General features: G+C 36.5%; 2 long non-coding RNA genes across 2 annotated transcripts; both read left to right on the top strand.

Moving 5' to 3' along the window:
• Positions 1–1,146: 1,146 nt before the first annotated feature.
• Positions 1,147–5,964, top strand: LOC128644097 (uncharacterized). The gene is made up of 3 exons (XR_008399919.1): positions 1,147–1,232; positions 5,004–5,108; positions 5,949–5,964. It is a non-coding gene; the product is annotated as an uncharacterized LOC128644097 (long non-coding RNA).
• Positions 5,965–5,975: 11 nt separating this feature from the next.
• LOC128644096 (uncharacterized) lies at positions 5,976–22,751 on the top strand. Its single transcript, XR_008399918.1, has 3 exons — positions 5,976–6,067; positions 6,365–6,434; positions 22,669–22,751. It is a non-coding gene; the product is annotated as an uncharacterized LOC128644096 (long non-coding RNA).
• The last annotated feature ends 1,062 nt before the right edge of the window (positions 22,752–23,813 follow it).

The following is a 23,813-nucleotide window of genomic DNA, read 5'->3' as shown; positions in this document are numbered from 1 at the left end:
ATATATATATATATATATATATTCAGTAGCTTCTTTACATTGTAAAGGTTGCATGACCCAGGACTTGCAAGGGAACATGTGTCTGACATTTGCAGTTACTTTATTTTCCTCCTCAGTTTAAAGAAGTTTACTATGAAATCGTGTTAGAGTTCAGTGAAATCCTATGAGATCACAGTGAAATCAGCACTGATGATGTTGATAGCAGGCTCCCCCTGCTGATAGACTCCTGCACTGCAGCTAGATTGATACTGTGCTGAAAAAGCACTGTACTGACGTTGTCAGGTGGCAACATAACTGTATAACTTGCACTGCTTCAAAATTAAAGTTAATTTGAATTAACTCAAAATTTATAAAAGCTATATACTTCAAACTACCAAAGGGCATTAGATCAAGTCCAAAGCTATCAGCATGCTAATTTTATGAGATTACTATCAGCCATTTAAGATGTAGCACTGAACAAAAATCCCAATTATAAGTCAATCAATTTTTTCTGAAAAACAGCACTTTTTCTACATAACTTAAAATGGTTTGACCTATTTAATTAAAATTTAGCAGTTTTGTAGCCACTAGTAATAGCTACAAAACTGTTAGTGTCAGCAAAATTAATTTTTTTGTTTTTGAAAACTGAGATTTAAACAGAAACCTTGTACAGACTTAAACTATAGCTGCCCTACCAGTCAGCTATAATAGAAATAGAAAGAAAGAATGAAAGAAAGAATTAAAAAATGTTGACACATTTTTTACTAGTTAAGACTGAGATAGATAGATAGATAGATAGATAGATAGATAGATAGATAGATATGCTGCAATATTTTACATAGCTGATTCTTTGCACAAGGTTTTGCCCTTGAATTAGACATCTCTCTAATCTTTGTATTCAGCCTGGGAAAACTTGTTCTGACACCTTGTTTTTCGTCTGCTTTTCACGTCAGACTTCATTAGTCAGGTTTGGTACTGATCTTTATATGTCCCGGCAGTGTTTGTGTTCACTATCACAGCGCCTTTTCTCCTCACCTATTATACATAACAGATCCTGTTCCACACGGAGTCTTTTTATATTGCTATTTAATATACTTTCATTGCAAGTCACTGCCTGTAGGTCTGACCCCTCTCCTCTGTGTGTCTTTAATTTCAGATCCAGGTTATCAGCTTTGTCACAGAACAAAACTGGGACTCACTAGAGGTTTTCGATGGTGGGGACAACACTGTCACCATGTTGGGAAGCTTTTCAGGTACTGTCCTATAGTTTACTTTTTAGATGTATCTCTTGTCAATAAATTAAGTTGCATTTCTTCTGCTAACTGCTGAGTTCTGTAAATCTTCATAATCCCTTTATTTCTTTTAAAACTGAAATGTATTTACAATGATTTGATTTTATTTTCTTATAGTAACATATACTGGAGAGTGTATATAGCATCCTTGCTTTTTTTTGGAGTAGATGGAAATTCCTAATTGAAGTTTAAAGGCTGCCTCTCCTTTCTATATACAACCCCCATCATACTAACATGAGCTCAGTTACTTTGTTCTAACCTAGATATTTTGATAGTTTGCACAGATATTTAAACCATATTTGGCCTGCAGGTATGACCCACATAAACCTTGAGGGTTCCATCATGCAGGCACCACCATACACTTGAGAGATTTTCCGAAGATTTCTAATGAGAATTATGGAATCTGGCTAATTTACAGGGGAGAACCCTTTGCTTCTTATCCTGGTATCCTAACTCAACAATTACACAACATCCTACTATATAAAAACAGAATTAGGTGGCTTCCATGCTGATGATTCTGCTACTCTTCTGAATACTCACCCAGATGATCCACTCTTGCTCAAGAAGTTGAATAATGTTATATTTTGTTTTTCCTGCCCCTTGTATCATGTGAAAGACATCAGACAATCACAGACTAGTATATGTATACCCTGTGAGCTTGTGCACATGCTCAGTAGGATCTTGTTTCTCAGAAACTATGAATATAAAAAGACTGTGCAAAATTTGGTAATGGAAGTAAATTGGAAAGTGTATTAAAACTACATGCTCATTCTGAATCATAAAAGGTTATTTTGACTTGAGTGTCCCTTTAAGAGACAGAGTTGAGATATTTTTTTTTTTTCAAGAAATTTGGATTTCAAATTTTTTTTTTTTTTTTTTTTAGGGATATGAATATTGTTTACCAATGGTACAAGACATACTTTGTCAGACTCTCTTTGGAAAGTTTTTTCCCCAAAAGTTCCTCTTCACTTTTTGAGGGTGATTAAGAGCTTAGAGTAACTTATTATATTACTCTTCAGTGGCCTGGGGTTTTATTCCAAATGTTTAATTACTTTAAAAAAGTAATATTTGTTTCATCTTGTTTTGAACTTAACGGAGTTGCTGAACTCCTTCATTGCCTTACCATGTTTCCATCAACAATTTCACTTTGGAGTAGAAAAATTTTACTTCTTTTTGTGTTGTTTATTTTCTGTCTAGCGGGTTTTTCCAAAGTTATTGATTCTTCTATGGCAGAAAGCAGATCACAGAAGATTTCTGCAACTCCTCAGGAGATTCTGCTCTTTTACACCTCCTTGATGATGAAGTCTCTTCAGACTTTTGGTTAGGAGATTAACCTGTCCACAGAATCTATTATCTGGGAGTTATTTTAGACATAGGTCTGCCCGGCCCAAGGTATATCATCCAGAATAAAAAATGCCATGATTTATCTTCAAGAGACTGCATTATTGTTCTGGGCTTAATGGCTGCTCAAGTTAATGACCTTTTCACAGTGTCATGAGATTTTATGTTTAACAGTGAGTTCAATGTGTTCACATGAGAGTGTTTCAACCACATCTCTCAAGAATTGACTTAAAGAGCTTCTTGTCGCAAGTTTGGAAGCAGCTGTTGTATGACCGTTTCTTTTTAACCTCAGAGGTGCTAACGATTCTGAACTTGTTATTCTGGAGTGATTGACAAGCACTGCTGTGCTAGAGCAGGGGGCGATGCTGCACAAGAATTTCCTTATGCAATAATACATGCGGGCAGCAAATGCTGCCAGGTTCCCTATATGGGAATATTGTCCACCTGTAAAATTATACATTGGGCCATAAGAATTCATCTTTCCCATTAAGTGAAATAATCTCTGAATTGATTTCTTGTGAACAGCAGATACTTCAAATGAATTACATGTTTTCAGCTTAGATGGACTGTCATGTATACAAATGCCAGTCTGTAGGTTTGAGATGCAGCTGTAGGTTTGGGATCATCGTATGTCTTAAGAGAGATACACTTTTCAAGAGTTTCATCTTTCAGGAACACAAAATAATGAAGTTATGTTTCTGTCCATTTGTTCATTAGAAATGCAAGATTTTGCCTTTAAGTGTTTAAAGTTCACCTTTAACTTGGGTGTTGAATTTCTTTCAAATTGTTAGGGGGGATTTGGGATTCCTCTATCATTTTTAACATGTGTTTTGTTTTTGCCAATATGTATGTGATTTGTTTTAGTAGATTTTTTCTGCTACAAAAAACACTTATCTAGAAGACACCTGTTACAAAAAACACTTATCTAGAAGACACCTGTTACAAAAAACACTTATCTAGAAGACACTTGTTACAAAAAAACACTTATCTAGAAGATATTGAGAGTGAACACGTTACTCTGTTAAATCTGTCAACCCAGTTGACACATTTTTATCACCACTTAAATACTTCACTCAGGGGGTTTTGGAATTATTTGGTACTGCTCACTGGGATACGTCCCAATTTTAAAAGGTATATAACCTGTTCAGCCTTTTAATATATGTATAAGTATGAATACATTTGTTATATTACCATTCAATAGCACTTGATTTTATTGACCTCTATAGATCATTATATATCCATATAGATAACAACTTAATATATATGTTCTCCAGTTTTATACTGCTCCCTTGTGGAGCGCTCCTTACTTATCATTTTGGTTTGTGTTTACTGGCCTTTATTACTCACTTAGGGAAGGTGAGTTTTAAGTAGGAGCTTGTGTAAAACAAGTTATAGTGCCCTTTACTATTTTATTCTTGTGTTAGTAGGTTTTTTCCCCATATTTCATAGATTAATTGGCCCCTTTTCAATCCTTCCACTTATTTGTTTTGATTGTCGTCATTTGTTCTATCCAGTAAATTATCAAGATTCTCTGTTCCACCTGATGTTGTTAATGTTCTTAAGCATTATTTAGAAGTCAAGATATCTGGTAAATTGATTTTCTTTTTATCCTTCTTTCTGGTTTCAGAAAAAGGAGAGAGAGCTTCCAAAACATTTTAGCAAGTTGGTTGGATTAATCTTGCTATCCTCCTTGCTTATGAGCTTACAGACGCATTTAACCTCGTCTTTCGTTTTAATGAGCCTCAGGTCATGAAGCTTCTGTGGAACAGATGAGCAAGGCAGTCCCCTTGTCTTCCCTGCATATTTTTATTAAGTTCTCTCAATTTGTGTTAACTTTGGCACAAGTATAATTTTTCCTAACAAGCAAAAAATATTTTTTTGAACACATCCTTGCCATCAAATGAAGAGATTTGGTAGTGTACCACCAGTTTTAAATATGGTTCTATGCAAATGTGTTTTGGTTCCATAAAACTGTGGTTTATACTTGACTGTAAATGTTTTTATTCATACGTGTAGTAGGACTATATAAAGGCTTGATCTGCAATACACAATTATGTTTTTGACTTTTTCTTCTCAGAGTAGTTTTCAAGGTCAAACTCTGCCCTTGTTTTGCTTCATTATACATGAATCTATACCAGTAGGAGGAAGAGGGGAGTATACAAAAAAGGGAGGCACTCTTAGTAGTTTTTGTGAGGAGGTTCTACAGACTGCAGACGACCAGGATATATACTGGATATATACTGAATATATACTCCAGCAATGAATCTGCTTCTATTATGAATTTAAAGATATTTATTTATATGTAAATATATAATATGGTTTTACTTGCAATATGATCATAAAAAGTAACATTATGCATAGCAGTACATTGACAAGTGTATTCATTTTCAGGAACCACAGTCCCTGCATTGCTGAACAGCACTTCAAACCAACTTTACCTGCATTTCTTTTCTGACATTAGTGTATCTGCTGCTGGCTTCCATTTAGAATATAAAAGTAAGAGAATACCATACATTAAAGGGTGGGATCTGTATTCGAGTATTGTAATCCATGAAAAGATAGTGCTATCATGCAGTACAATTCCAAACATTAAAGTAGCATGCTGATTTTCACTTAAGGACACATAGTTCTGTTAGTTTACAGATTACAAACCGTGCATGTGCAGTCCCTACAAGTTATGAGTGGATAATTTTATAAAGAAATGGGACTCAACAGAGAGCAGCTTTTCCAATGGTTGTGAGGATTTACATATAGAGAAATATTATTAATTGAACCTCCACATTTGTGATATTGTTTGCATAGTTTTATTGGTTTGGTTCTAGCTTCATATATATTATTTTTCAAGGGTATTCTACATTTTAACACCTTGTAAGCATACTGCTAGTGAGACAAAACAGTTCCATATTAATAAAGAGCCAAGTAAACATGAAAGAAAAGTTTCCATGGAACATCTTTGCTAGTCAAACTCGCAGACCCTGCAAGTTCCATTCTACATAAAAAATAGCAATACATTTTAGGTTCTAAAAATTGTATTTCTAAATAAACTGATATACTGCAAATAGAAATTACAAAGTCTAATGTTAAAAAAAAACTTAAGTTAATCCCATGAGGAACCTCACATATCTTAAATAACTACTATTGATAGTGAAAGGGTTTTCAGACCATCCACAGTGTCATGCATAATATCTAAGCTTAGATAATTTAAAGGAATTTCACTGACTTTAGAGTATGACAGGTGAAAACGTGCATTGACTTTAAGTATATCACTGATTGGAATCTGTGTCATTTTCTCTGCAATTAATCTCTGTCTGATTATTGTGCTTTTTTTGTGTTTAGCTGTTGGTCTCTCTAGTTGCCCAGAACCAGCAGTTCCCAGTAATGGAGTGAAAAGTGGAGAGAGATACCTGGTGAATGATGTAGTTTCCTTCCAGTGTGAACCAGGATACTCTTTGCAGGTAAACAAAAATGGAGTCACATGTCCAACCGTGGGCTGAGAAGACCCAGTCCCATTTTGAGTTACAGGCCTGTGTACGCTCTGGTTTTAAACTACTTTGCTCAAGACATTGTTTTAGTTTGACATTTATATAATCTCAAATTAATAGACACAGCTCATTGTACACTAATTGAATGTCACTTAGAAGATATTGCCTCTGGTTAGGAAAGAATATGATAGATAATCTATTAGTACTGTATTTTTGTAAAGCAGCTAATTGTGCTTGTCCATTTATGTTCATCTCCGTTCCTTCCTTTAGGGTCACTCCCATATCTCCTGTATGCCAGGCACTGTGAGACGCTGGAATTATCCTCCCCCTCTATGCATCGGTATGAATTAATGTATATACACATAGAGAGAGCAATCATTTCAGTCTTCTCTGTAGCACTGTGTACTTGCATAGTGCTGTTTGCATTGGTTGTGTGCCATTGAGTAGACGTGTGGCCTCTAGTGTATAATGCTCTTTACAACTGTATAGTAATGTTTTCCTGTGTGTAGTATTTTGTTCACCAGTGTATAGTACTGTGCATACCTTTGTGTTGTTATCCCTAGGTTATAAAACAGTGTGCTGCTGTATGTAGTTTTATATTCCCCATTGTATAGAGACAATAATTTGCTACTGTATAATACAGTGTGCTGCTGTATACTGTATAATAGTGTGCTGCTGTATACTGTATAATACTGTGTGCTGCTGTATACTGTATAATACTGTGTGCTGCTGTATACTGTATAATAATGTGCTGCTGTATACTGTATAATAGTGTGTGCTGCTGTATACTGTATAATAATGTGTGCTAACGAAAAAAGGTAGATAGGTGCGCTGGGCCAAACTGAAAACCACACACCCCCTTAAAAGACAAAAATCCCTGCAATTGTCTAGATTATAGTGAACAGATAAAAATGGAAATAAGGGAGGCGCTCAAAGCTAAAGGTATCAACACTAAAACAGATTTAATAAAACATATTAATGATCACAGATATAAATACAAAGGGACGTCTCCCCAAAATAAATTAAGCTAATATCCTAAAAAGTCTATTGACCGCTAATATCCTAAAAAGTCTATTGATCGCTAAAACTAATTCAGATTTAAAAAACAAACAAGATAATAGGCAGTGCCTATGTAGTAATTGTGATACAGGCAGAAATAAATGTTATTTTTAAAACACCAAAACAAATGACAGTGTCCCGTAATTGAAATACCACCAAGCTGCCTTATTTGAGAAAAGCCGTAGCTGCCAAATATAGTGTTTAGAGAAATGAATCCGTTGTCCAAAGTTCTCTTACTTTGTAAGATATTTGTGTGTCAACACCAAAAAGCCGTGTACTTTACCAAGTTGTAGACTTGTCAGTTGCTGGTCTTACTCCCTCGCCCGGTCCTCACCTCGAGCGGGGCTGACTGCAGCTTTGGCGTCTGACGTCACAGAAAGGTGTTCCGGCTGAAGGTAGAGGCCGATTCATGCGCTCCCCTCTATGCGCTGTACTCCCGGTCCTCTTTGGAAAGCCCTGCACTTAGTGCTAGTAGCACGCAGGGGGCTGTAAAACAGATTGGTATAATGGATATCCAAAACAGTGTTCCCCAATACAGAGGCTCTGCTCCTTAAGAGAAAATGTCTCAATAATGTAACCCGGGTTATTAGGTGAGACTCCAAATGAGATTCCAAAGATATGGTTAGTTGTTACAATGGTAATAACAACAGCACTGCCAACACATACGACGCGTTTCGCCCACCTATGGGCTTTATCAAGATAGTGGTGGCTAGTGTGAGTGGCCTTATTTAAAGGGATAGCTTCCAGTCTAATTGGTGTTGGTTTTGATTGGCAGATCGGCTTAAGGTGGTATTTGGCTTTAATGACAGTTTCTTTTTTAAGGTGGTATTTCTCTTCTCTTTGCTTTAAATGGAATTGTACAGTCCTACTCATAAAAAATCATTCACAGGTATACTTTAATCATGTTGAATTGATATATATATACACAATAAATCTCCAGAGCAAGAAATCAAAAAAATGTATAGTCAAAGTCTGAGTCATTAAACGTGATATGTGAATTACAGATTAAGTCACAAAACTAATAATTATCTAATAGACTTCCCGGAGTCGATATAACATACAGTGTTCTAACAGAAAAAATAATAACCTTAATCCTATAATAAAGTGCATAATAGTGTCTAAACTTACAGGTGTCCTAAAATGATTCTTTTATCCTTCAAATAAAAAGGGGGAAAGATCTAATTCGGAATTTAATCCCTTTGGGTATAGGGTGTCATATTTGTAAATATATTCCGCTTCCCTTATAAGTAGGGTTCTTTCAATATTACCTCCCCTCCATTGATTATTAGCTTTCAGAATACCCCAATACTTTAAATCCCTAGTGTTACTCTGGTGAACTTCCTTAAAGTGCTTATAAAGGTGTGTATCTACTCTCTCATTTTCTATACAGAGAAGGTGTTCCCTTATTCTATCCCGGAGACTCCTTTTGGTTTCTCCGAAATAGAATAGGTTACATGTGCATTTTAGTACATATATAACATTCTTCTACAGAGATTATTATCCAAGGCAGAATGAATGGGAATATCCCAGGAGGAGAAATACTGTGAGACACGAAAACTTTAGGCAAGAAAACCATAGATATGATTATAAGGAGAATGAAACACCAACGTTTAATAGATTTACCCCTTTAAGGGTCGAACCCACTACCACAAATACCCTAACCACTGAAGAGAAATCTTTTTTAGATTACAGCCCTCCAAGAGAGGGCACATCAAAAGACACTTTAAGATTCAATCCAGATCAAACCCAAAGAAGAAAAAGAGGGCTCGAGGGAAGAGAGGAGGAGGAACACGTAAATGTGGCCAAAAGGGTAAGATAGTTGAAAGTGAAAAGAAAGGGATTTTTAATTTGAGCCAATTTAAACTAAGTAGCGAACAAGAGAAACTTTTGAATTTGGGATTATCCTATGCCCCTACGGTAAGGATGAATAAATTCCACACACATATTCACATAAAGAAGTTTGTCAGAAATTTGACCATTAAAAGATTCTTTATGAAAACCCCCTTAGAGAAGCAGGCGATTAGTGATCATGAATCAAAAGAAAATTTTCAACATACTAATCTAAAATCAAAGTCAAAATTCAACCCCACCTTTGCCAAGGGCAATTTTTTGGAGACGTTTGAGAAGATTGTAACTAATGAGGTTAGGAAATGTAATCTCCCTAAGTTAAAGAAACAGAACATAAGCAAAAAAGAAAGAGAAGTCTTAAGTGAGTTACAAACCAATAACCAGATCACCATAAAGCCGGCAGACAAGGGTGGAGGGGTAGTGGTAATGGACACCTCGAAATATATGGCAGAAGCCTATAGACTTCTCAACGATGAAAAGACATACAGAGTGTTAACTAGTGACCCCACTAAAAGATATAAGACAATTCTTGACATAATGTTAATAGAAGGCCATAAAAAAGGTATCCTAAACGATAAAGAGTTTTCATATCTAACATCTGACCACCCAAGAATCCCTATTTTTTACTTTTTGCCGAAGGTCCATAAGTGCCTAATAAACCCCCCGGGGAGACCGATAGTGTCTGGGATAAATTCCGTAACAGCAAATGTGTCCCAATATATCGACAAATTCCTTCAGCCTTATGTGTCAAAATTAGATTCATATCTTAAAGATTCTACCCAAGTGCTGAACTGTTTAAAACTGATAGAATGGAGTAAAGATATGATAATGGCGACATGTGACGTGTCGTCATTATATACCGTGATCAAGCATGAACAAGGCATACAAGCTGTTAGACACTATCTAGAAAAAGATTCAAACATAAAGGAAGAACAAAGAATATTTATCTTAAATAACATAAAGTACATATTGGAACACAATTACTTTTCTTTCGATAGTAAATTTTTCCTGCAGATAGAAGGGACCGCTATGGGTACGAGGTTTGCGCCGAGTTATGCCAACCTCTTTATGGGTGTTTGGGAAGAGGAATTTTTTGGCAGTAGAGATCTTGGTGCAAACCTCGTACTCTATAAGCGCTACATAGATGACCTTCTTATTATTTGGAGGGGACCTGAGCAAGAATTGTTAAAACTTTTTGAAGAGATGAATAACAATACTAATGGCCTTAAGTTTGTGAGCAATTATAGTAGGGAAAGAGTGGTATTTTTAGACCTAGAAATTATGGCAGTAAATCAAAAATTGGAGACACAAACTCATTTTAAAGAGGTAGATTGTAATAGTCTGCTACATGCTGACAGTTGCCACCTGAAGCTATGGAAGGACAATATTCCTTTCGGCCAAAGTTTACGAATAAGGAAAAACTGTTCACGTATTGAGGACTTTGAAAGACAGGTAGTGGTCCTAGCAGACAAATTTACCGTAAAAGGTTATAAGGAGGATAATATTATAGGGGCAATAAAAAAAGCACAAGCAATAAATAGGGATGACCTGTTAAGTTATAAAACGAAGGAAAACATCAGGGAAGACAGAATTAACGTTCCCTTTATAACAGACTACAATGCAGACCATTTTTTGATTAAAAAAATCATTAAAAGGAATTGGCACTTATTAAAAGAGGATAACATCATAGGGAGTCAGTTGGCGGATAATCCGACTTTTATTTTTAAAAGAGCAAAAAATTTTAAAACTATTTTAGCCCCTAGCGAAATACGAAAAAAGATAAGAGTTAATAAACAGTTAGACTTGGAGGGTAGAAGTGTAGCAGGTTTCTTTCCCTGCTACACATGTAAAGCATGTACACATAGTTCGAAATTGAAGAGTTTAAAACTTGATGGTCTGGGAGAGGATATAATTATAAGGGGAATTATTAGATGCACCAGAAGAATGTTATATATGTACTAAAATGCACATGTAACCTATTCTATTTCGGAGAAACCAAAAGGAGTCTCCGGGATAGAATAAGGGAACACCTTCTCTGTATAGAAAAATGAGAGAGTAGATACACACCTTTATAAGCACTTTAAGGAAGTTCACCAGAGTAACACTAGGGATTTAAAGTATTGGGGTATTCTGAAAGCTAATAATCAATGGAGGGGAGGTAATATTGAAAGAACCCTACTTATAAGGGAAGCGGAATATATTTACAAATATGACACCCTATACCCAAAGGGATTAAATTCCGAATTAGATCTTTCCCCCTTTTTATTTGAAGGATAAAAGAATCATTTTAGGACACCTGTAAGTTTAGACACTATTATGCACTTTAGTATAGGATTAAGGTTATTATTTTTTCTGTTAGAACACTGTATGTTATATCGACTCCGGGAAGTCTATTAGATAATTATTAGTTTTGTGACTTAATCTGTAATTCACATATCACGTTTAATGACTCAGACTTTGACTATACATTTTTTTGATTTCTTGCTCTGGAGATTTATTGTGTATATATATATCAATTCAACATGATTAAAGTCTATACCTGTGAATGATTTTTTATGAGTAGGACTGTACAATTCCATTTAAAGCAAAGAGAAGAGAAATACCACCTTAAAAAAGAAACTGTCATTAAAGCCAAATACCACCTTAAGCCGATCTGCCAATCAAAACCAACACCAATTAGACTGGAAGCTATCCCTTTAAATAAGGCCACTCACACTAGCCACCACTATCTTGATAAAGCCCATAGGTGGGCGAAACGCGTCGTATGTGTTGGCAGTGCTGTTGTTATTACCATTGTAACAACTAACCATATCTTTGGAATCTCATTTGGAGTCTCACCTAATAACCCGGGTTACATTATTGAGACATTTTCTCTTAAGGAGCAGAGCCTCTGTATTGGGGAACACTGTTTTGGATATCCATTATACCAATCTGTTTTACAGCCCCCTGCGTGCTACTAGCACTAAGTGCAGGGCTTTCCAAAGAGGACCGGGAGTACAGCGCATAGAGGGGAGCGCATGAATCGGCCTCTACCTTCAGCCGGAACACCTTTCTGTGACGTCAGACGCCAAAGCTGCAGTCAGCCCCGCTCGAGGTGAGGACCGGGCGAGGGAGTAAGACCAGCAACTGACAAGTCTACAACTTGGTAAAGTACACGGCTTTTTGGTGTTGACACACAAATATCTTACAAAGTAAGAGAACTTTGGACAACGGATTAATTTCTCTAAACACTATATTTGGCAGCTACGGCTTTTCTCAAATAAGGCAGCTTGGTGGTATTTCAATTACGGGACACTGTCATTTGTTTTGGTGTTTTAAAAATAACATTTATTTCTGCCTGTATCACAATTACTACATAGGCACTGCCTATTATCTTGTTTGTTTTTTAAATCTGAATTAGTTTTAGCGATCAATAGACTTTTTAGGATATTAGCGGTCAATAGACTTTTTAGGATATTAGCTTAATTTATTTTGGGGAGACGTCCCTTTGTATTTATATCTGTGATCATTAATATGTTTTATTAAATCTGTTTTAGTGTTGATACCTTTAGCTTTGAGCGCCTCCCTTATTTCCATTTTTAATAATGTGTGCTGCTGTATACTGTATAATACTGTGTGCTGCTGTATACTGTATAATAATGTGCTGCTGTATACTGTATAATACTGTGTGCTGCTGTATACTGTATAATAGTGTGCTGCTGTATACTGTATAATACAGTGTGCTGCTGTATACTGTATAATAGTGTGCTGCTGTATACTGTATAATACTGTGTGCTGCTGTATACTGTATAATACTGTGTGCTGCTGTATACTGTATAATACTGTGTGCTGCTGTATACTGTATAATAATGTGCTGCTGTATACTGTATAATACTGTGTGCTGCTGTATACTGTATAATATTGTGTGCTGCTGTATACTGTATAATACTGTGTGCTGCTGTATACTGTATAATACTGTGTGCTGCTGTATACTGTATATAGTGTGCTGCTGTATACTGTATAATACTGTGTGCTGCTGTATACTGTATAATAGTGTGTGCTGCTGTATACTGTATAATACTGTGCTGCTGTATACTGTATAATACTGTGTGCTGCTGTATACTGTATAATACTGTGTGCTGCTGTATACTGTATAATAGTGTGCTGCAGTATACTGTATAACACTGTGCTGCTGTATACTGTATAATACTGTGTGCTGCTGTATACTGTATAATACTGTGTGCTGCTGTATACTGTATAATAGTGTGCTGCTGTATACTGTATAATAGTGTGCTGCTGTATACTGTATAATACTGTGCTGCTGTATACTGTACAATACTGTGTGCTGCTGTATACTGTATAATACTGTGTGCTGCTGTATACTGTATAATAGTGTGTGCTGCTGTATACTGTATAATACTGTGTGCTGCTGTATACTGTATAATACTGTGTGCTGCTGTATACTGTACAATACTGTGTGCTGCTGTATACTGTATAATACTGTGTGCTGCTGTATACTGTATAATAGTGTGTGCTGCTGTATACTGTATAATACTGTGTGCTGCTGTATACTGTATAATACTGTGTGCTGCTGTATACTGTATAATACTGTGTGCTGCTGTATACTGTATAATACTGTGCTGCTGTATACTGTATAATACTGTGTGCTGCTGTATACTGTATAATAGTGTGTGCTGCTGTATACTGTATAATACTGTGTGCTGCTGTATACTGTATAATACTGTATGCTGCTGTATACTGTATAATAGTGTGTGCTGCTGTATACTGTATAATAGTGTGTGATGCTGTGTGCTGCTGTATACTGTATAATAATGTGCTGCTGCATACTGTGTAATACTGTGTGCTGCTGTATACTGTATATAGTGTGCTGCTGTATACTGTATAATACTGTGCTGCTGTATACTGTATAATACTGTGTGCTGCTGTATACTGTATAATAGTGTGTGCTGCTGTATACTGTATAATACTGTGTGCTTCTGTATACTGTATAATACTGTGTGCTGCTGTATACTGTATAATACTGTGTGCTGCTGTATACTGTATAATACTGTGTGCTGCTGTATACTGTATAATACTGTGCTGCTGTATACTGTATAATACTGTGTGCTGCTGTATACTGTATAATAGTGTGCTGCTGTATACTGTATAATAGTGTGCTGCTATATACTGTATAATACTGTGTGCTGCTGTATACTGTACAATACTGTGTGCTGCTGTATACTGTATAATACTGTGTGCTGCTGTATACTGTATAATACTGTGTGCTGCTGTATACTGTATAATACTGTGCTGCTGTATACTGTATAATAGTGTGCTGCTGTATACTGTATAATACTGTGTGCTGCTGTATACTGTATAATACTGTGCTGCTGTATACTGTATAATAGTGTGTGCTGCTGTATACTGTATAATACTGTGTGCTGCTGTATACTGTACAATACTGTGTGCTGCTGTATACTGTATAATACTGTGTGCTGCTGTATACTGTATAATACAGTGTGCTGCTGTATACTGTATAATACAGTGTGCTGCTGTATACTGTATAATACTGTGTGCTGCTGTATACTGTACAATACTGTGTGCTGCTGTATACTGTATAATACTGTGCTGCTGTATACTGTATAATACTGTGCTGCTGTATACTGTATAATAGTGTGTGCTGCTGTATACTGTATAATAGTGTGTGCTGCTGTATACTGTATAATAGTGTGTGCTGCTTTATACTGTACAATACTGTGTGCTGCTGTATACTGTACAATACTGTGTGCTGCTGTATACTGTATAATACTGTGTGCTGCTGTATACTGTATAATAGTGTGTGCTGCTGTATACTGTATAATACTGTGTGCTGCTGTATACTGTATAATACTGTGTGCTGCTGTATACTGTACAATACTGTGTGCTGCTGTATACTGTATAATACTGTGTGCTGCTGTATACTGTATAATACTGTGTGCTGCTGTATACTGTATAATACTGTGTGCTGCTGTATACTGTATAATACTGTGTGCTGCTGTATACTGTATAATACTGTGTGCTGCTGTATACTGTATATAGTGTGCTGCTGTATACTGTATAATACTGTGTGCTGCTGTATACTGTATAATAGTGTGTGCTGCTGTATACTGTATAATACTGTGCTGCTGTATACTGTATAATACTGTGTGCTGCTGTATACTGTATAATACTGTGTGCTGCTGTATACTGTATAATAGTGTGCTGCAGTATACTGTATAACACTGTGCTGCTGTATACTGTATAATACTGTGTGCTGCTGTATACTGTATAATACTGTGTGCTGCTGTATTCTTTATAATAGTGTGCTGCTGTATACTGTATAATAGTGTGCTGCTGTATACTGTATAATACTGTGCTGCTGTATACTGTACAATACTGTGTGCTGCTGTATACTGTATAATACTGTGTGCTGCTGTATACTGTATAATAGTGTGTGCTGCTGTATACTGTATAATACTGTGTGCTGCTGTATACTGTATAATACTGTGTGCTGCTGTATACTGTACAATACTGTGTGCTGCTGTATACTGTATAATACTGTGTGCTGCTGTATACTGTATAATAGTGTGTGCTGCTGTATACTGTATAATACTGTGTGCTGCTGTATACTGTATAATACTGTGTGCTGCTGTATACTGTATAATACTGTGTGCTGCTGTATACTGTATAATACTGTGTGCTGCTGTATACTGTATAATACTGTGCTGCTGTATACTGTATAATAATGTGTGCTGCTGTATACTGTAAAATACTGTGTGCTGCTGTATACTGTATAATACTGTGTGCTGCTGTATACTGTATAATAGTGTGTGCTGCTGTATACTGTATAATACTGTGTGCTGCTGTATACTGTATAATAGTATGCTGCTGTATACTGTATAATACTGTGTGCTGCTATATACTGTATAATACTGTGTGCTGCTGTATACTGTATAATACTGTGCTGCTGTATACTGTATAATACTGTGTGCTGCTGTATACTGTATAATAGTGTGTGCTGCTGTATACTGTATAATACTGTGTGCTGCTGTATACTGTATAATACTGTATGCTGCTGTATACTGTATAATACTGTGTGCTGCTGTATACTGTATAATAGTGTGCTGCTGTATACTGTATAATAGTGTGCTGCTGTATACTGTATAATACTGTGCTGCTGTATACTGTACAATACTGTGTGCTGCTGTATACTGTATAATACTGTGTGCTGCTGTATACTGTATAATAGTGTGTGCTGCTGTATACTGTATAATACTGTGTGCTGCTGTATACTGTATAATACTGTGTGCTGCTGTATACTGTACAATACTGTGTGCTGCTGTATACTGTATAATACTGTGTGCTGCTGTATACTGTATAATAGTGTTTGCTGCTGTATACTGTATAATACTGTGTGCTGCTGTATACTGTATAATACTGTGTGCTGCTGTATACTGTATAATACTGTGTGCTGCTGTATACTGTATAATACTGTGCTGCTGTATACTGTATAATACTGTGTGCTGCTGTATACTGTATAATAGTGTGTGCTGCTGTATACTGTATAATACTGTGTGCTGCTGTATACTGTATAATACTGTATGCTGCTGTATACTGTATAATAGTGTGTGCTGCTGTATACTGTATAATAGTGTGTGATGCTGTGTGCTGCTGTATACTGTATAATAATGTGCTGCTGCATACTGTGTAATACTGTGTGCTGCTGTATACTGTATATAGTGTGCTGCTGTATACTGTATAATACTGTGCTGCTGTATACTGTATAATACTGTGTGCTGCTGTATACTGTATAATAGTGTGTGCTGCTGTATACTGTATAATACTGTGTGCTTCTGTATACTGTATAATACTGTGTGCTGCTGTATACTGTATAATACTGTGTGCTGCTGTATACTGTATAATACTGTGTGCTGCTGTATACTGTATAATACTGTGCTGCTGTATACTGTATAATACTGTGTGCTGCTGTATACTGTATAATAGTGTGCTGCTGTATACTGTATAATAGTGTGCTGCTATATACTGTATAATACTGTGTGCTGCTGTATACTGTACAATACTGTGTGCTGCTGTATACTGTATAATACTGTGTGCTGCTGTATACTGTATAATACTGTGTGCTGCTGTATACTGTATAATACTGTGCTGCTGTATACTGTATAATAGTGTGCTGCTGTATACTGTATAATACTGTGTGCTGCTGTATACTGTATAATACTGTGCTGCTGTATACTGTATAATAGTGTGTGCTGCTGTATACTGTATAATACTGTGTGCTGCTGTATACTGTACAATACTGTGTGCTGCTGTATACTGTAATACTGTGTGCTGCTGTATACTGTATAATACAGTGTGCTGCTGTATACTGTATAATACAGTGTGCTGCTGTATACTGTATAATACTGTGTGCTGCTGTATACTGTACAATACTGTGTGCTGCTGTATACTGTATAATACTGTGCTGCTGTATACTGTATAATACTGTGCTGCTGTATACTGTATAATAGTGTGTGCTGCTGTATACTGTATAATAGTGTGTGCTGCTGTATACTGTATAATAGTGTGTGCTGCTTTATACTGTACAATACTGTGTGCTGCTGTATACTGTACAATACTGTGTGCTGCTGTATACTGTATAATACTGTGTGCTGCTGTATACTGTATAATAGTGTGTGCTGCTGTATACTGTATAATACTGTGTGCTGCTGTATACTGTATAATACTGTGTGCTGCTGTATACTGTACAATACTGTGTGCTGCTGTATACTGTACAATACTGTGTGCTGCTGTATACTGTATAATACTGTGTGCTGCTGTATACTGTATAATAGTGTGTGCTGCTGTATACTGTATAATACTGTGTGCTGCTGTATACTGTATAATACTGTGTGCTGCTGTATACTGTATAATACTGTGTGCTGCTGTATACTGTATATAGTGTGCTGCTGTATACTGTATAATACTGTGTGCTGCTGTATACTTTATAATAGTGTGTGCTGCTGTATACTGTATAATACTGTGCTGCTGTATACTGTATAATACTGTGTGCTGCTGTATACTGTATAATACTGTGTGCTGCTGTATACTGTATAATAGTGTGCTGCAGTATACTGTATAACACTGTGCTGCTGTATACTGTATAATACTGTGTGCTGCTGTATACTGTATAATACTGTGTGCTGCTGTATACTGTATAATAGTGTGCTGCTGTATACTGTATAATATGTGTGCTGCTGTATACTGTATAATACTGTGCTGCTGTATACTGTACAATACTGTGTGCTGCTGTATACTGTATAATACTGTGTGCTGCTGTATACTGTATAATAGTGTGTGCTGCTGTATACTGTATATTACTGTGTGCTGCTGTTTACTGTTTAATACTGTGTGCTGCTGTATACTGTACAATACTGTGTGCTGCTGTATACTGTATAATACTGTGTGCTGCTGTATACTGTATAATAGTGTTTGCTGCTGTATACTGTATAATACTGTGTGCTGCTGTATACTGTATAATACTGTGTGCTGCTGTATACTGTATAATACTGTGTGCTGCTGTATACTGTATAATACTGTGTGCTGCTGTATACTGTATAATACTGTGCTGCTGTATACTGTATAATACTGTGTGCTGCTGTATACTGTACAATACTGTGTGCTGCTGTATACTGTATAATACTGTGTGCTGCTGTATACTGTATAATAGTGTGTGCTGCTGTATACTGTATAATACTGTGTGCTGCTGTATACTGTATAATAGTATGCTGCTGTATACTGTATAATACTGTGTGCTGCTATATACTGTATAATACTGTGTGCTGCTGTATACTGTATAATACTGTGCTGCTGTATACTGTATAATACTGTGTGCTGCTGTATACTGTATAATAGTGTGTGCTGCTGTATACTGTATAATACTGTGTGCTGCTGTATACTGTATAATACTGTATGCTGCTGTATACTGTATAATAGTGTGTGCTGCTGTATACTGTATAATAGTGTGTGCTGCTGTATACTGTATAATGCTGTGTGCTGCTGTATACTGTATAATAATGTGCTGCTGCATACTGTGTAATACTGTGTGCTGCTGTATACTGTATATAGTGTGCTGCTGTATACTGTATAATACTGTGCTGCTGTATACTGTATAATACTGTGTGCTGCTGTATACTGTATAATAGTGTGTGCTGCTGTATACTGTATAATACTGTGTGCTTCTGTATACTGTATAATACTGTGTTGCTGTATACTGTATAATACTGTGTGCTGCTGTATACTGTATAATACTGTGTGCTGCTGTATACTGTATAATACTGTGCTGCTGTATTCTGTATAATACTGTGTGCTGCTGTATACTGTATAATAGTGTGCTGCTGTATACTGTATAATAGTGTGCTGCTATATACTGTATAATACTGTGTGCTGCTGTATACTGTACAATACTGTGTGCTGCTGTATACTGTATAATACTGTGTGCTGCTGTATACTGTACAATACTGTGTGCTGCTGTATACTGTATAATACTGTGTGCTGCTGTATACTGTATAATACTGTGCTGCTGTATACTGTATAATAGTGTGCTGCTGTATACTGTATAATACTGTGTGCTGCTGTATACTGTATAATACTGTGCTGCTGTATACTGTATAATAGTGTGTGCTGCTGTATACTGTATAATACTGTGTGCTGCTGTATACTGTACAATACTGTGTGCTGCTGTATACTGTATAATACTGTGTGCTGCTGTATACTGTATAATACTGTGTGCTGCTGTATACTGTATAATACTGTGTGCTGCTGTATACTGTATAATAGTGTGTGCTGCTGTATACTGTATAATACTGTGTGCTGCTGTATACTGTATAATAGTGTGCTGCTGTATACTGTATAATACTGTATGCTGCTGTATACTGTATAATACTGTGTGCTGCTGTATACTGTATAATAGTGTGTGCTGCTGTATACTGTATAATACTGTGTGCTGCTGTATACTGTATAATAGTGTGCTGCTGTATACTGTATAATACTGTGTGCTGCTGTATACTGTATAATACTGTGTGCTGCTGTATACTGTATAATACAGTGTGCTGCTGTATACTGTATAATACAGTGTGCTGCTGTATACTGTATAATACTGTGTGCTGCTGTATACTGTACAATACTGTGTGCTGCTGTATACTGTATAATACTGTGCTGCTGTATACTGTATAATACTGTGCTGCTGTATACTGTATAATAGTGTGTGCTGCTGTATACTGTATAATAGTGAGTGCTGCTTTATACTGTACAATACTGTGTGCTGCTGTATACTGTACAATACTGTGTGCTGCTGTATACTGTATAATACTGTGTGCTGCTGTATACTGTATAATGTGTGTGCTGCTGTATACTGTATAATACTGTGTGCTGCTGTATACTGTATAATACTGTGTTCTGCTGTATACTGTACAATACTGTGTGCTGCTGTATACTGTATAATACTGTGTGCTGCTGTATACTGTATAATACTGTGTGCTGCTGTATACTGTATAATACTGTGTGCTGCTGTATACTGTATAATACTGTGTGCTGCTGTATACTGTATATAGTGTGCTGCTGTATACTGTATAATAGTGTGTGCTGCTGTATACTGTATAATACTGTGCTGCTGTATACTGTATAATACTGTGTGCTGCTGTATACTGTATAATACTGTGTGCTGCTGTATACTGTATAATAGTGTGCTGCAGTATACTGTATAACACTGTGCTGCTGTATACTGTATAATACTGTGTGCTGCTGTATACTGTATAATACTGTGTGCTGCTGTATACTGTATAATAGTGTGCTGCTGTATACTGTATAATAGTGTGCTGCTGTATACTGTATAATACTGTGCTGCTGTATACTGTATAATACTGTGCTGCTGTATACTGTATAATAGTGTGTGCTGCTGTATACTGTATAATACTGTGTGCTGCTGTATACTGTACAATACTGTGTGCTGCTGTATACTGTATAATACTGTGTGCTGCTGTATACTGTACAATACTGTGTGCTGCTGTATACTGTACAATACTGTGTGCTGCTGTATACTGTACAATACTGTGTGCTGCTGTATACTGTATAATACTGTGTGCTGCTGTATACTGTACAATACTGTGTGCTGCTGTATACTGTACAATACTGTGTGCTGCTGTATACTGTATAATAGTGTGTGTGCTGCTGTATACTGTATAATACTGTGTGCTGCTGTATACTGTATAATAGTGTGTGTGCTACTGTATACTGTATAATACTGTGTGCTGCTGTATACTGTATACTAGTGTGTGTGCTACTGTATACTGTATAATACTGTGTGCTGCTGTATACTGTATAATACTGTGTGCTGCTGTATACTGTATAATAGTGTGTGTGCTGCTGTATACTGTACAATACTGTGTGCTGCTGTATACTGTACAATACTGTGTGCTGCTGTATACTGTACAATACTGTGTGCTGCTGTATACTGTATAATACTGTGTGCTGCTGTATACTGTATAATACTGTGTGCTGCTGTATACTGTACAATACTGTGTGCTGCTGTATACTGTATAATACTGTGTGCTGCTGTATACTGTACAATACTGTGTGCTGCTGTATACTGTACAATACTGTGTGCTGCTGTATACTGTACAATACTGTGTGCTGCTGTATACTGTATAATAGTGTGTGTGCTGCTGTATACTGTATAATACTGTGTGCTGCTGTATACTGTATAATAGTGTGTGTGCTACTGTATACTGTATAATACTGTGTGCTGCTGTATACTGTATAATAGTGTGTGTGCTACTGTATACTGTATAATACTGTGTGCTGCTGTATACTGTATAATACTGTGTGCTGCTGTATACTGTATAATAGTGTGTGTGCTGCTGTATACTGTACAATACTGTGTGCTGCTGTATACTGTACAATACTGTGTGCTGCTGTATACTGTACAATACTGTGTGCTGCTGTATACTGTATAATACTGTGTGCTGCTGTATACTGTATAATACTGTGTGCTGCTGTATACTGTATAATAGTGTGTGTGCTGCTGTATACTGTATAATACTGTGTGCTGCTGTATACTGTATAATACTGTGTGCTGCTGTATACTGTATAATACAGTAAGCTACTGTATAACTGCTGAATGTAGCACTATATTCCCAATTATATAGAGAATCTTTTTGAAGATTGTTGTTTGCTTCTGGATGTTTTGTTTCTTCCTTCTCTGTGTATTACAAAGTGCTCTGTGCTGCTCTTTACACCTCAGTGCATTAATATGTGTGCAGCTGAATATTACCTAGTGTGGTTCCTTCCTTTTCTGCTTGTTAATAATAAGTCTGTAGATTGGTTTACTTCTTTGTATAAATCTTTGTACCTCTTTGTTGAGAGTTGTGTGTCAGTGTGTGTGATTCTGTGTGTAAATTAGTGTGGTGTTTGTGATTGGAGGGCCATGGGCTTGTGTGTAGAAGGCTGCATGCTTTATATTAATGTGTACTTCTGTATGGCTGTTCTTTCGTAAAGAGAGCTGTGAGCTTGTCTTCTGTAGCGCTGCACTTTGTTATGATTCTTTAATCCCTCTAGTCACACGGGGTCATCTCATACATTTATATGACATCCCCATTCTTCTTGTCCATCCCCAGCTCAGTGTAGAGGGGTCTTAGAGGACATGGAAGGCGTCATTCTGAGTCCTGGATTCCCAGGAAATTATCCCAGTAACTTGGACTGCACCTGGAAAATCTCCTTGCCGGTGGGATTTGGTGAGTGACAGCTCTGTTTATTACATCCACACCTGCTTAGCCAGCTCTGACAGCAGATGCTATTATTATTGCTGTGATGATCGTGATTGTTTGGAGTGGAATGTTACAGACAGGGGTTTGTAAATTGATGCAGTGCAGATGGGCTGGCCAGGCAAAAGGATTTTCTTCTTGGTTATACGGACTGTGAAATCTTACTGAAACAGTGGTTTAGTGCTGTTGTGCAGGTAGAGGCGGGATACATTTTATAATGTGATACTAGATGAAACACTACAAAGTAAAAGATGAAAATTGGAAAGATCACATTCTAAGGGTAAAAGCTGCTGTAGTTTTGAGTCAGCTGGTGACAGTTCGAATGCAAAAATGACATGTTACATCGTTAAGATATGAGATTTTTTCATTACTGATCTTAGTTTTGTATGAGTTAAATAATTTGATGAGACATTTTTGATGTTGACATGATCGCAATCAGCCATTCTCATTGTTTATCGAAGAACTTTATACGTTATCGATTTACTCACAAATTGCCCTATACTTAACATGTGCCAGTCCTTTTTGTTCTGAACCCAGTCCAAATACTCGATACTGAACAACACATTTATGGGACCATTTTTACTTATCAAATTCCACAGCTAAAATGTAAAAATACCTTTAAAAAAATTCTGAATCTAACAGGAGCAGAGCACTGCAGATCAGCAAATCAGGAGTAGGGTTCACACTATGATTTGGAGCTGCAAAACTTGTGGCTTCCAAGCAATACTTTACCTATGTATTTAAAGGAACAGTAAACACAGTAATTAAAGAAATTTCTGTTGTGTTGCTATAGAATAACATATCAGCAAAGTCTTAACATTTTTAAAAAAAAATTAACATCCTTTTACTGCAATTAGTTTTCAATAGCCAAACTCCACCCAACATCTGCCTTTTTTGAAGGAGCCAACCTCGACTTTAGTCCACAGTCAACAGGGCTAGTCCCAGTCATAAAGTTATCTTAAAATCCTCTGTTTTGCAGTTGTTATCTGATAATGACA

Source organism: Bombina bombina, unplaced genomic scaffold (assembly GCF_027579735.1).
Source record: "Bombina bombina isolate aBomBom1 unplaced genomic scaffold, aBomBom1.pri scaffold_1810, whole genome shotgun sequence".
Taxonomy (NCBI): Eukaryota; Metazoa; Chordata; class Amphibia; order Anura; family Bombinatoridae; genus Bombina; species Bombina bombina.
This window is presented reverse-complemented; position numbering and strand designations above follow the sequence as displayed.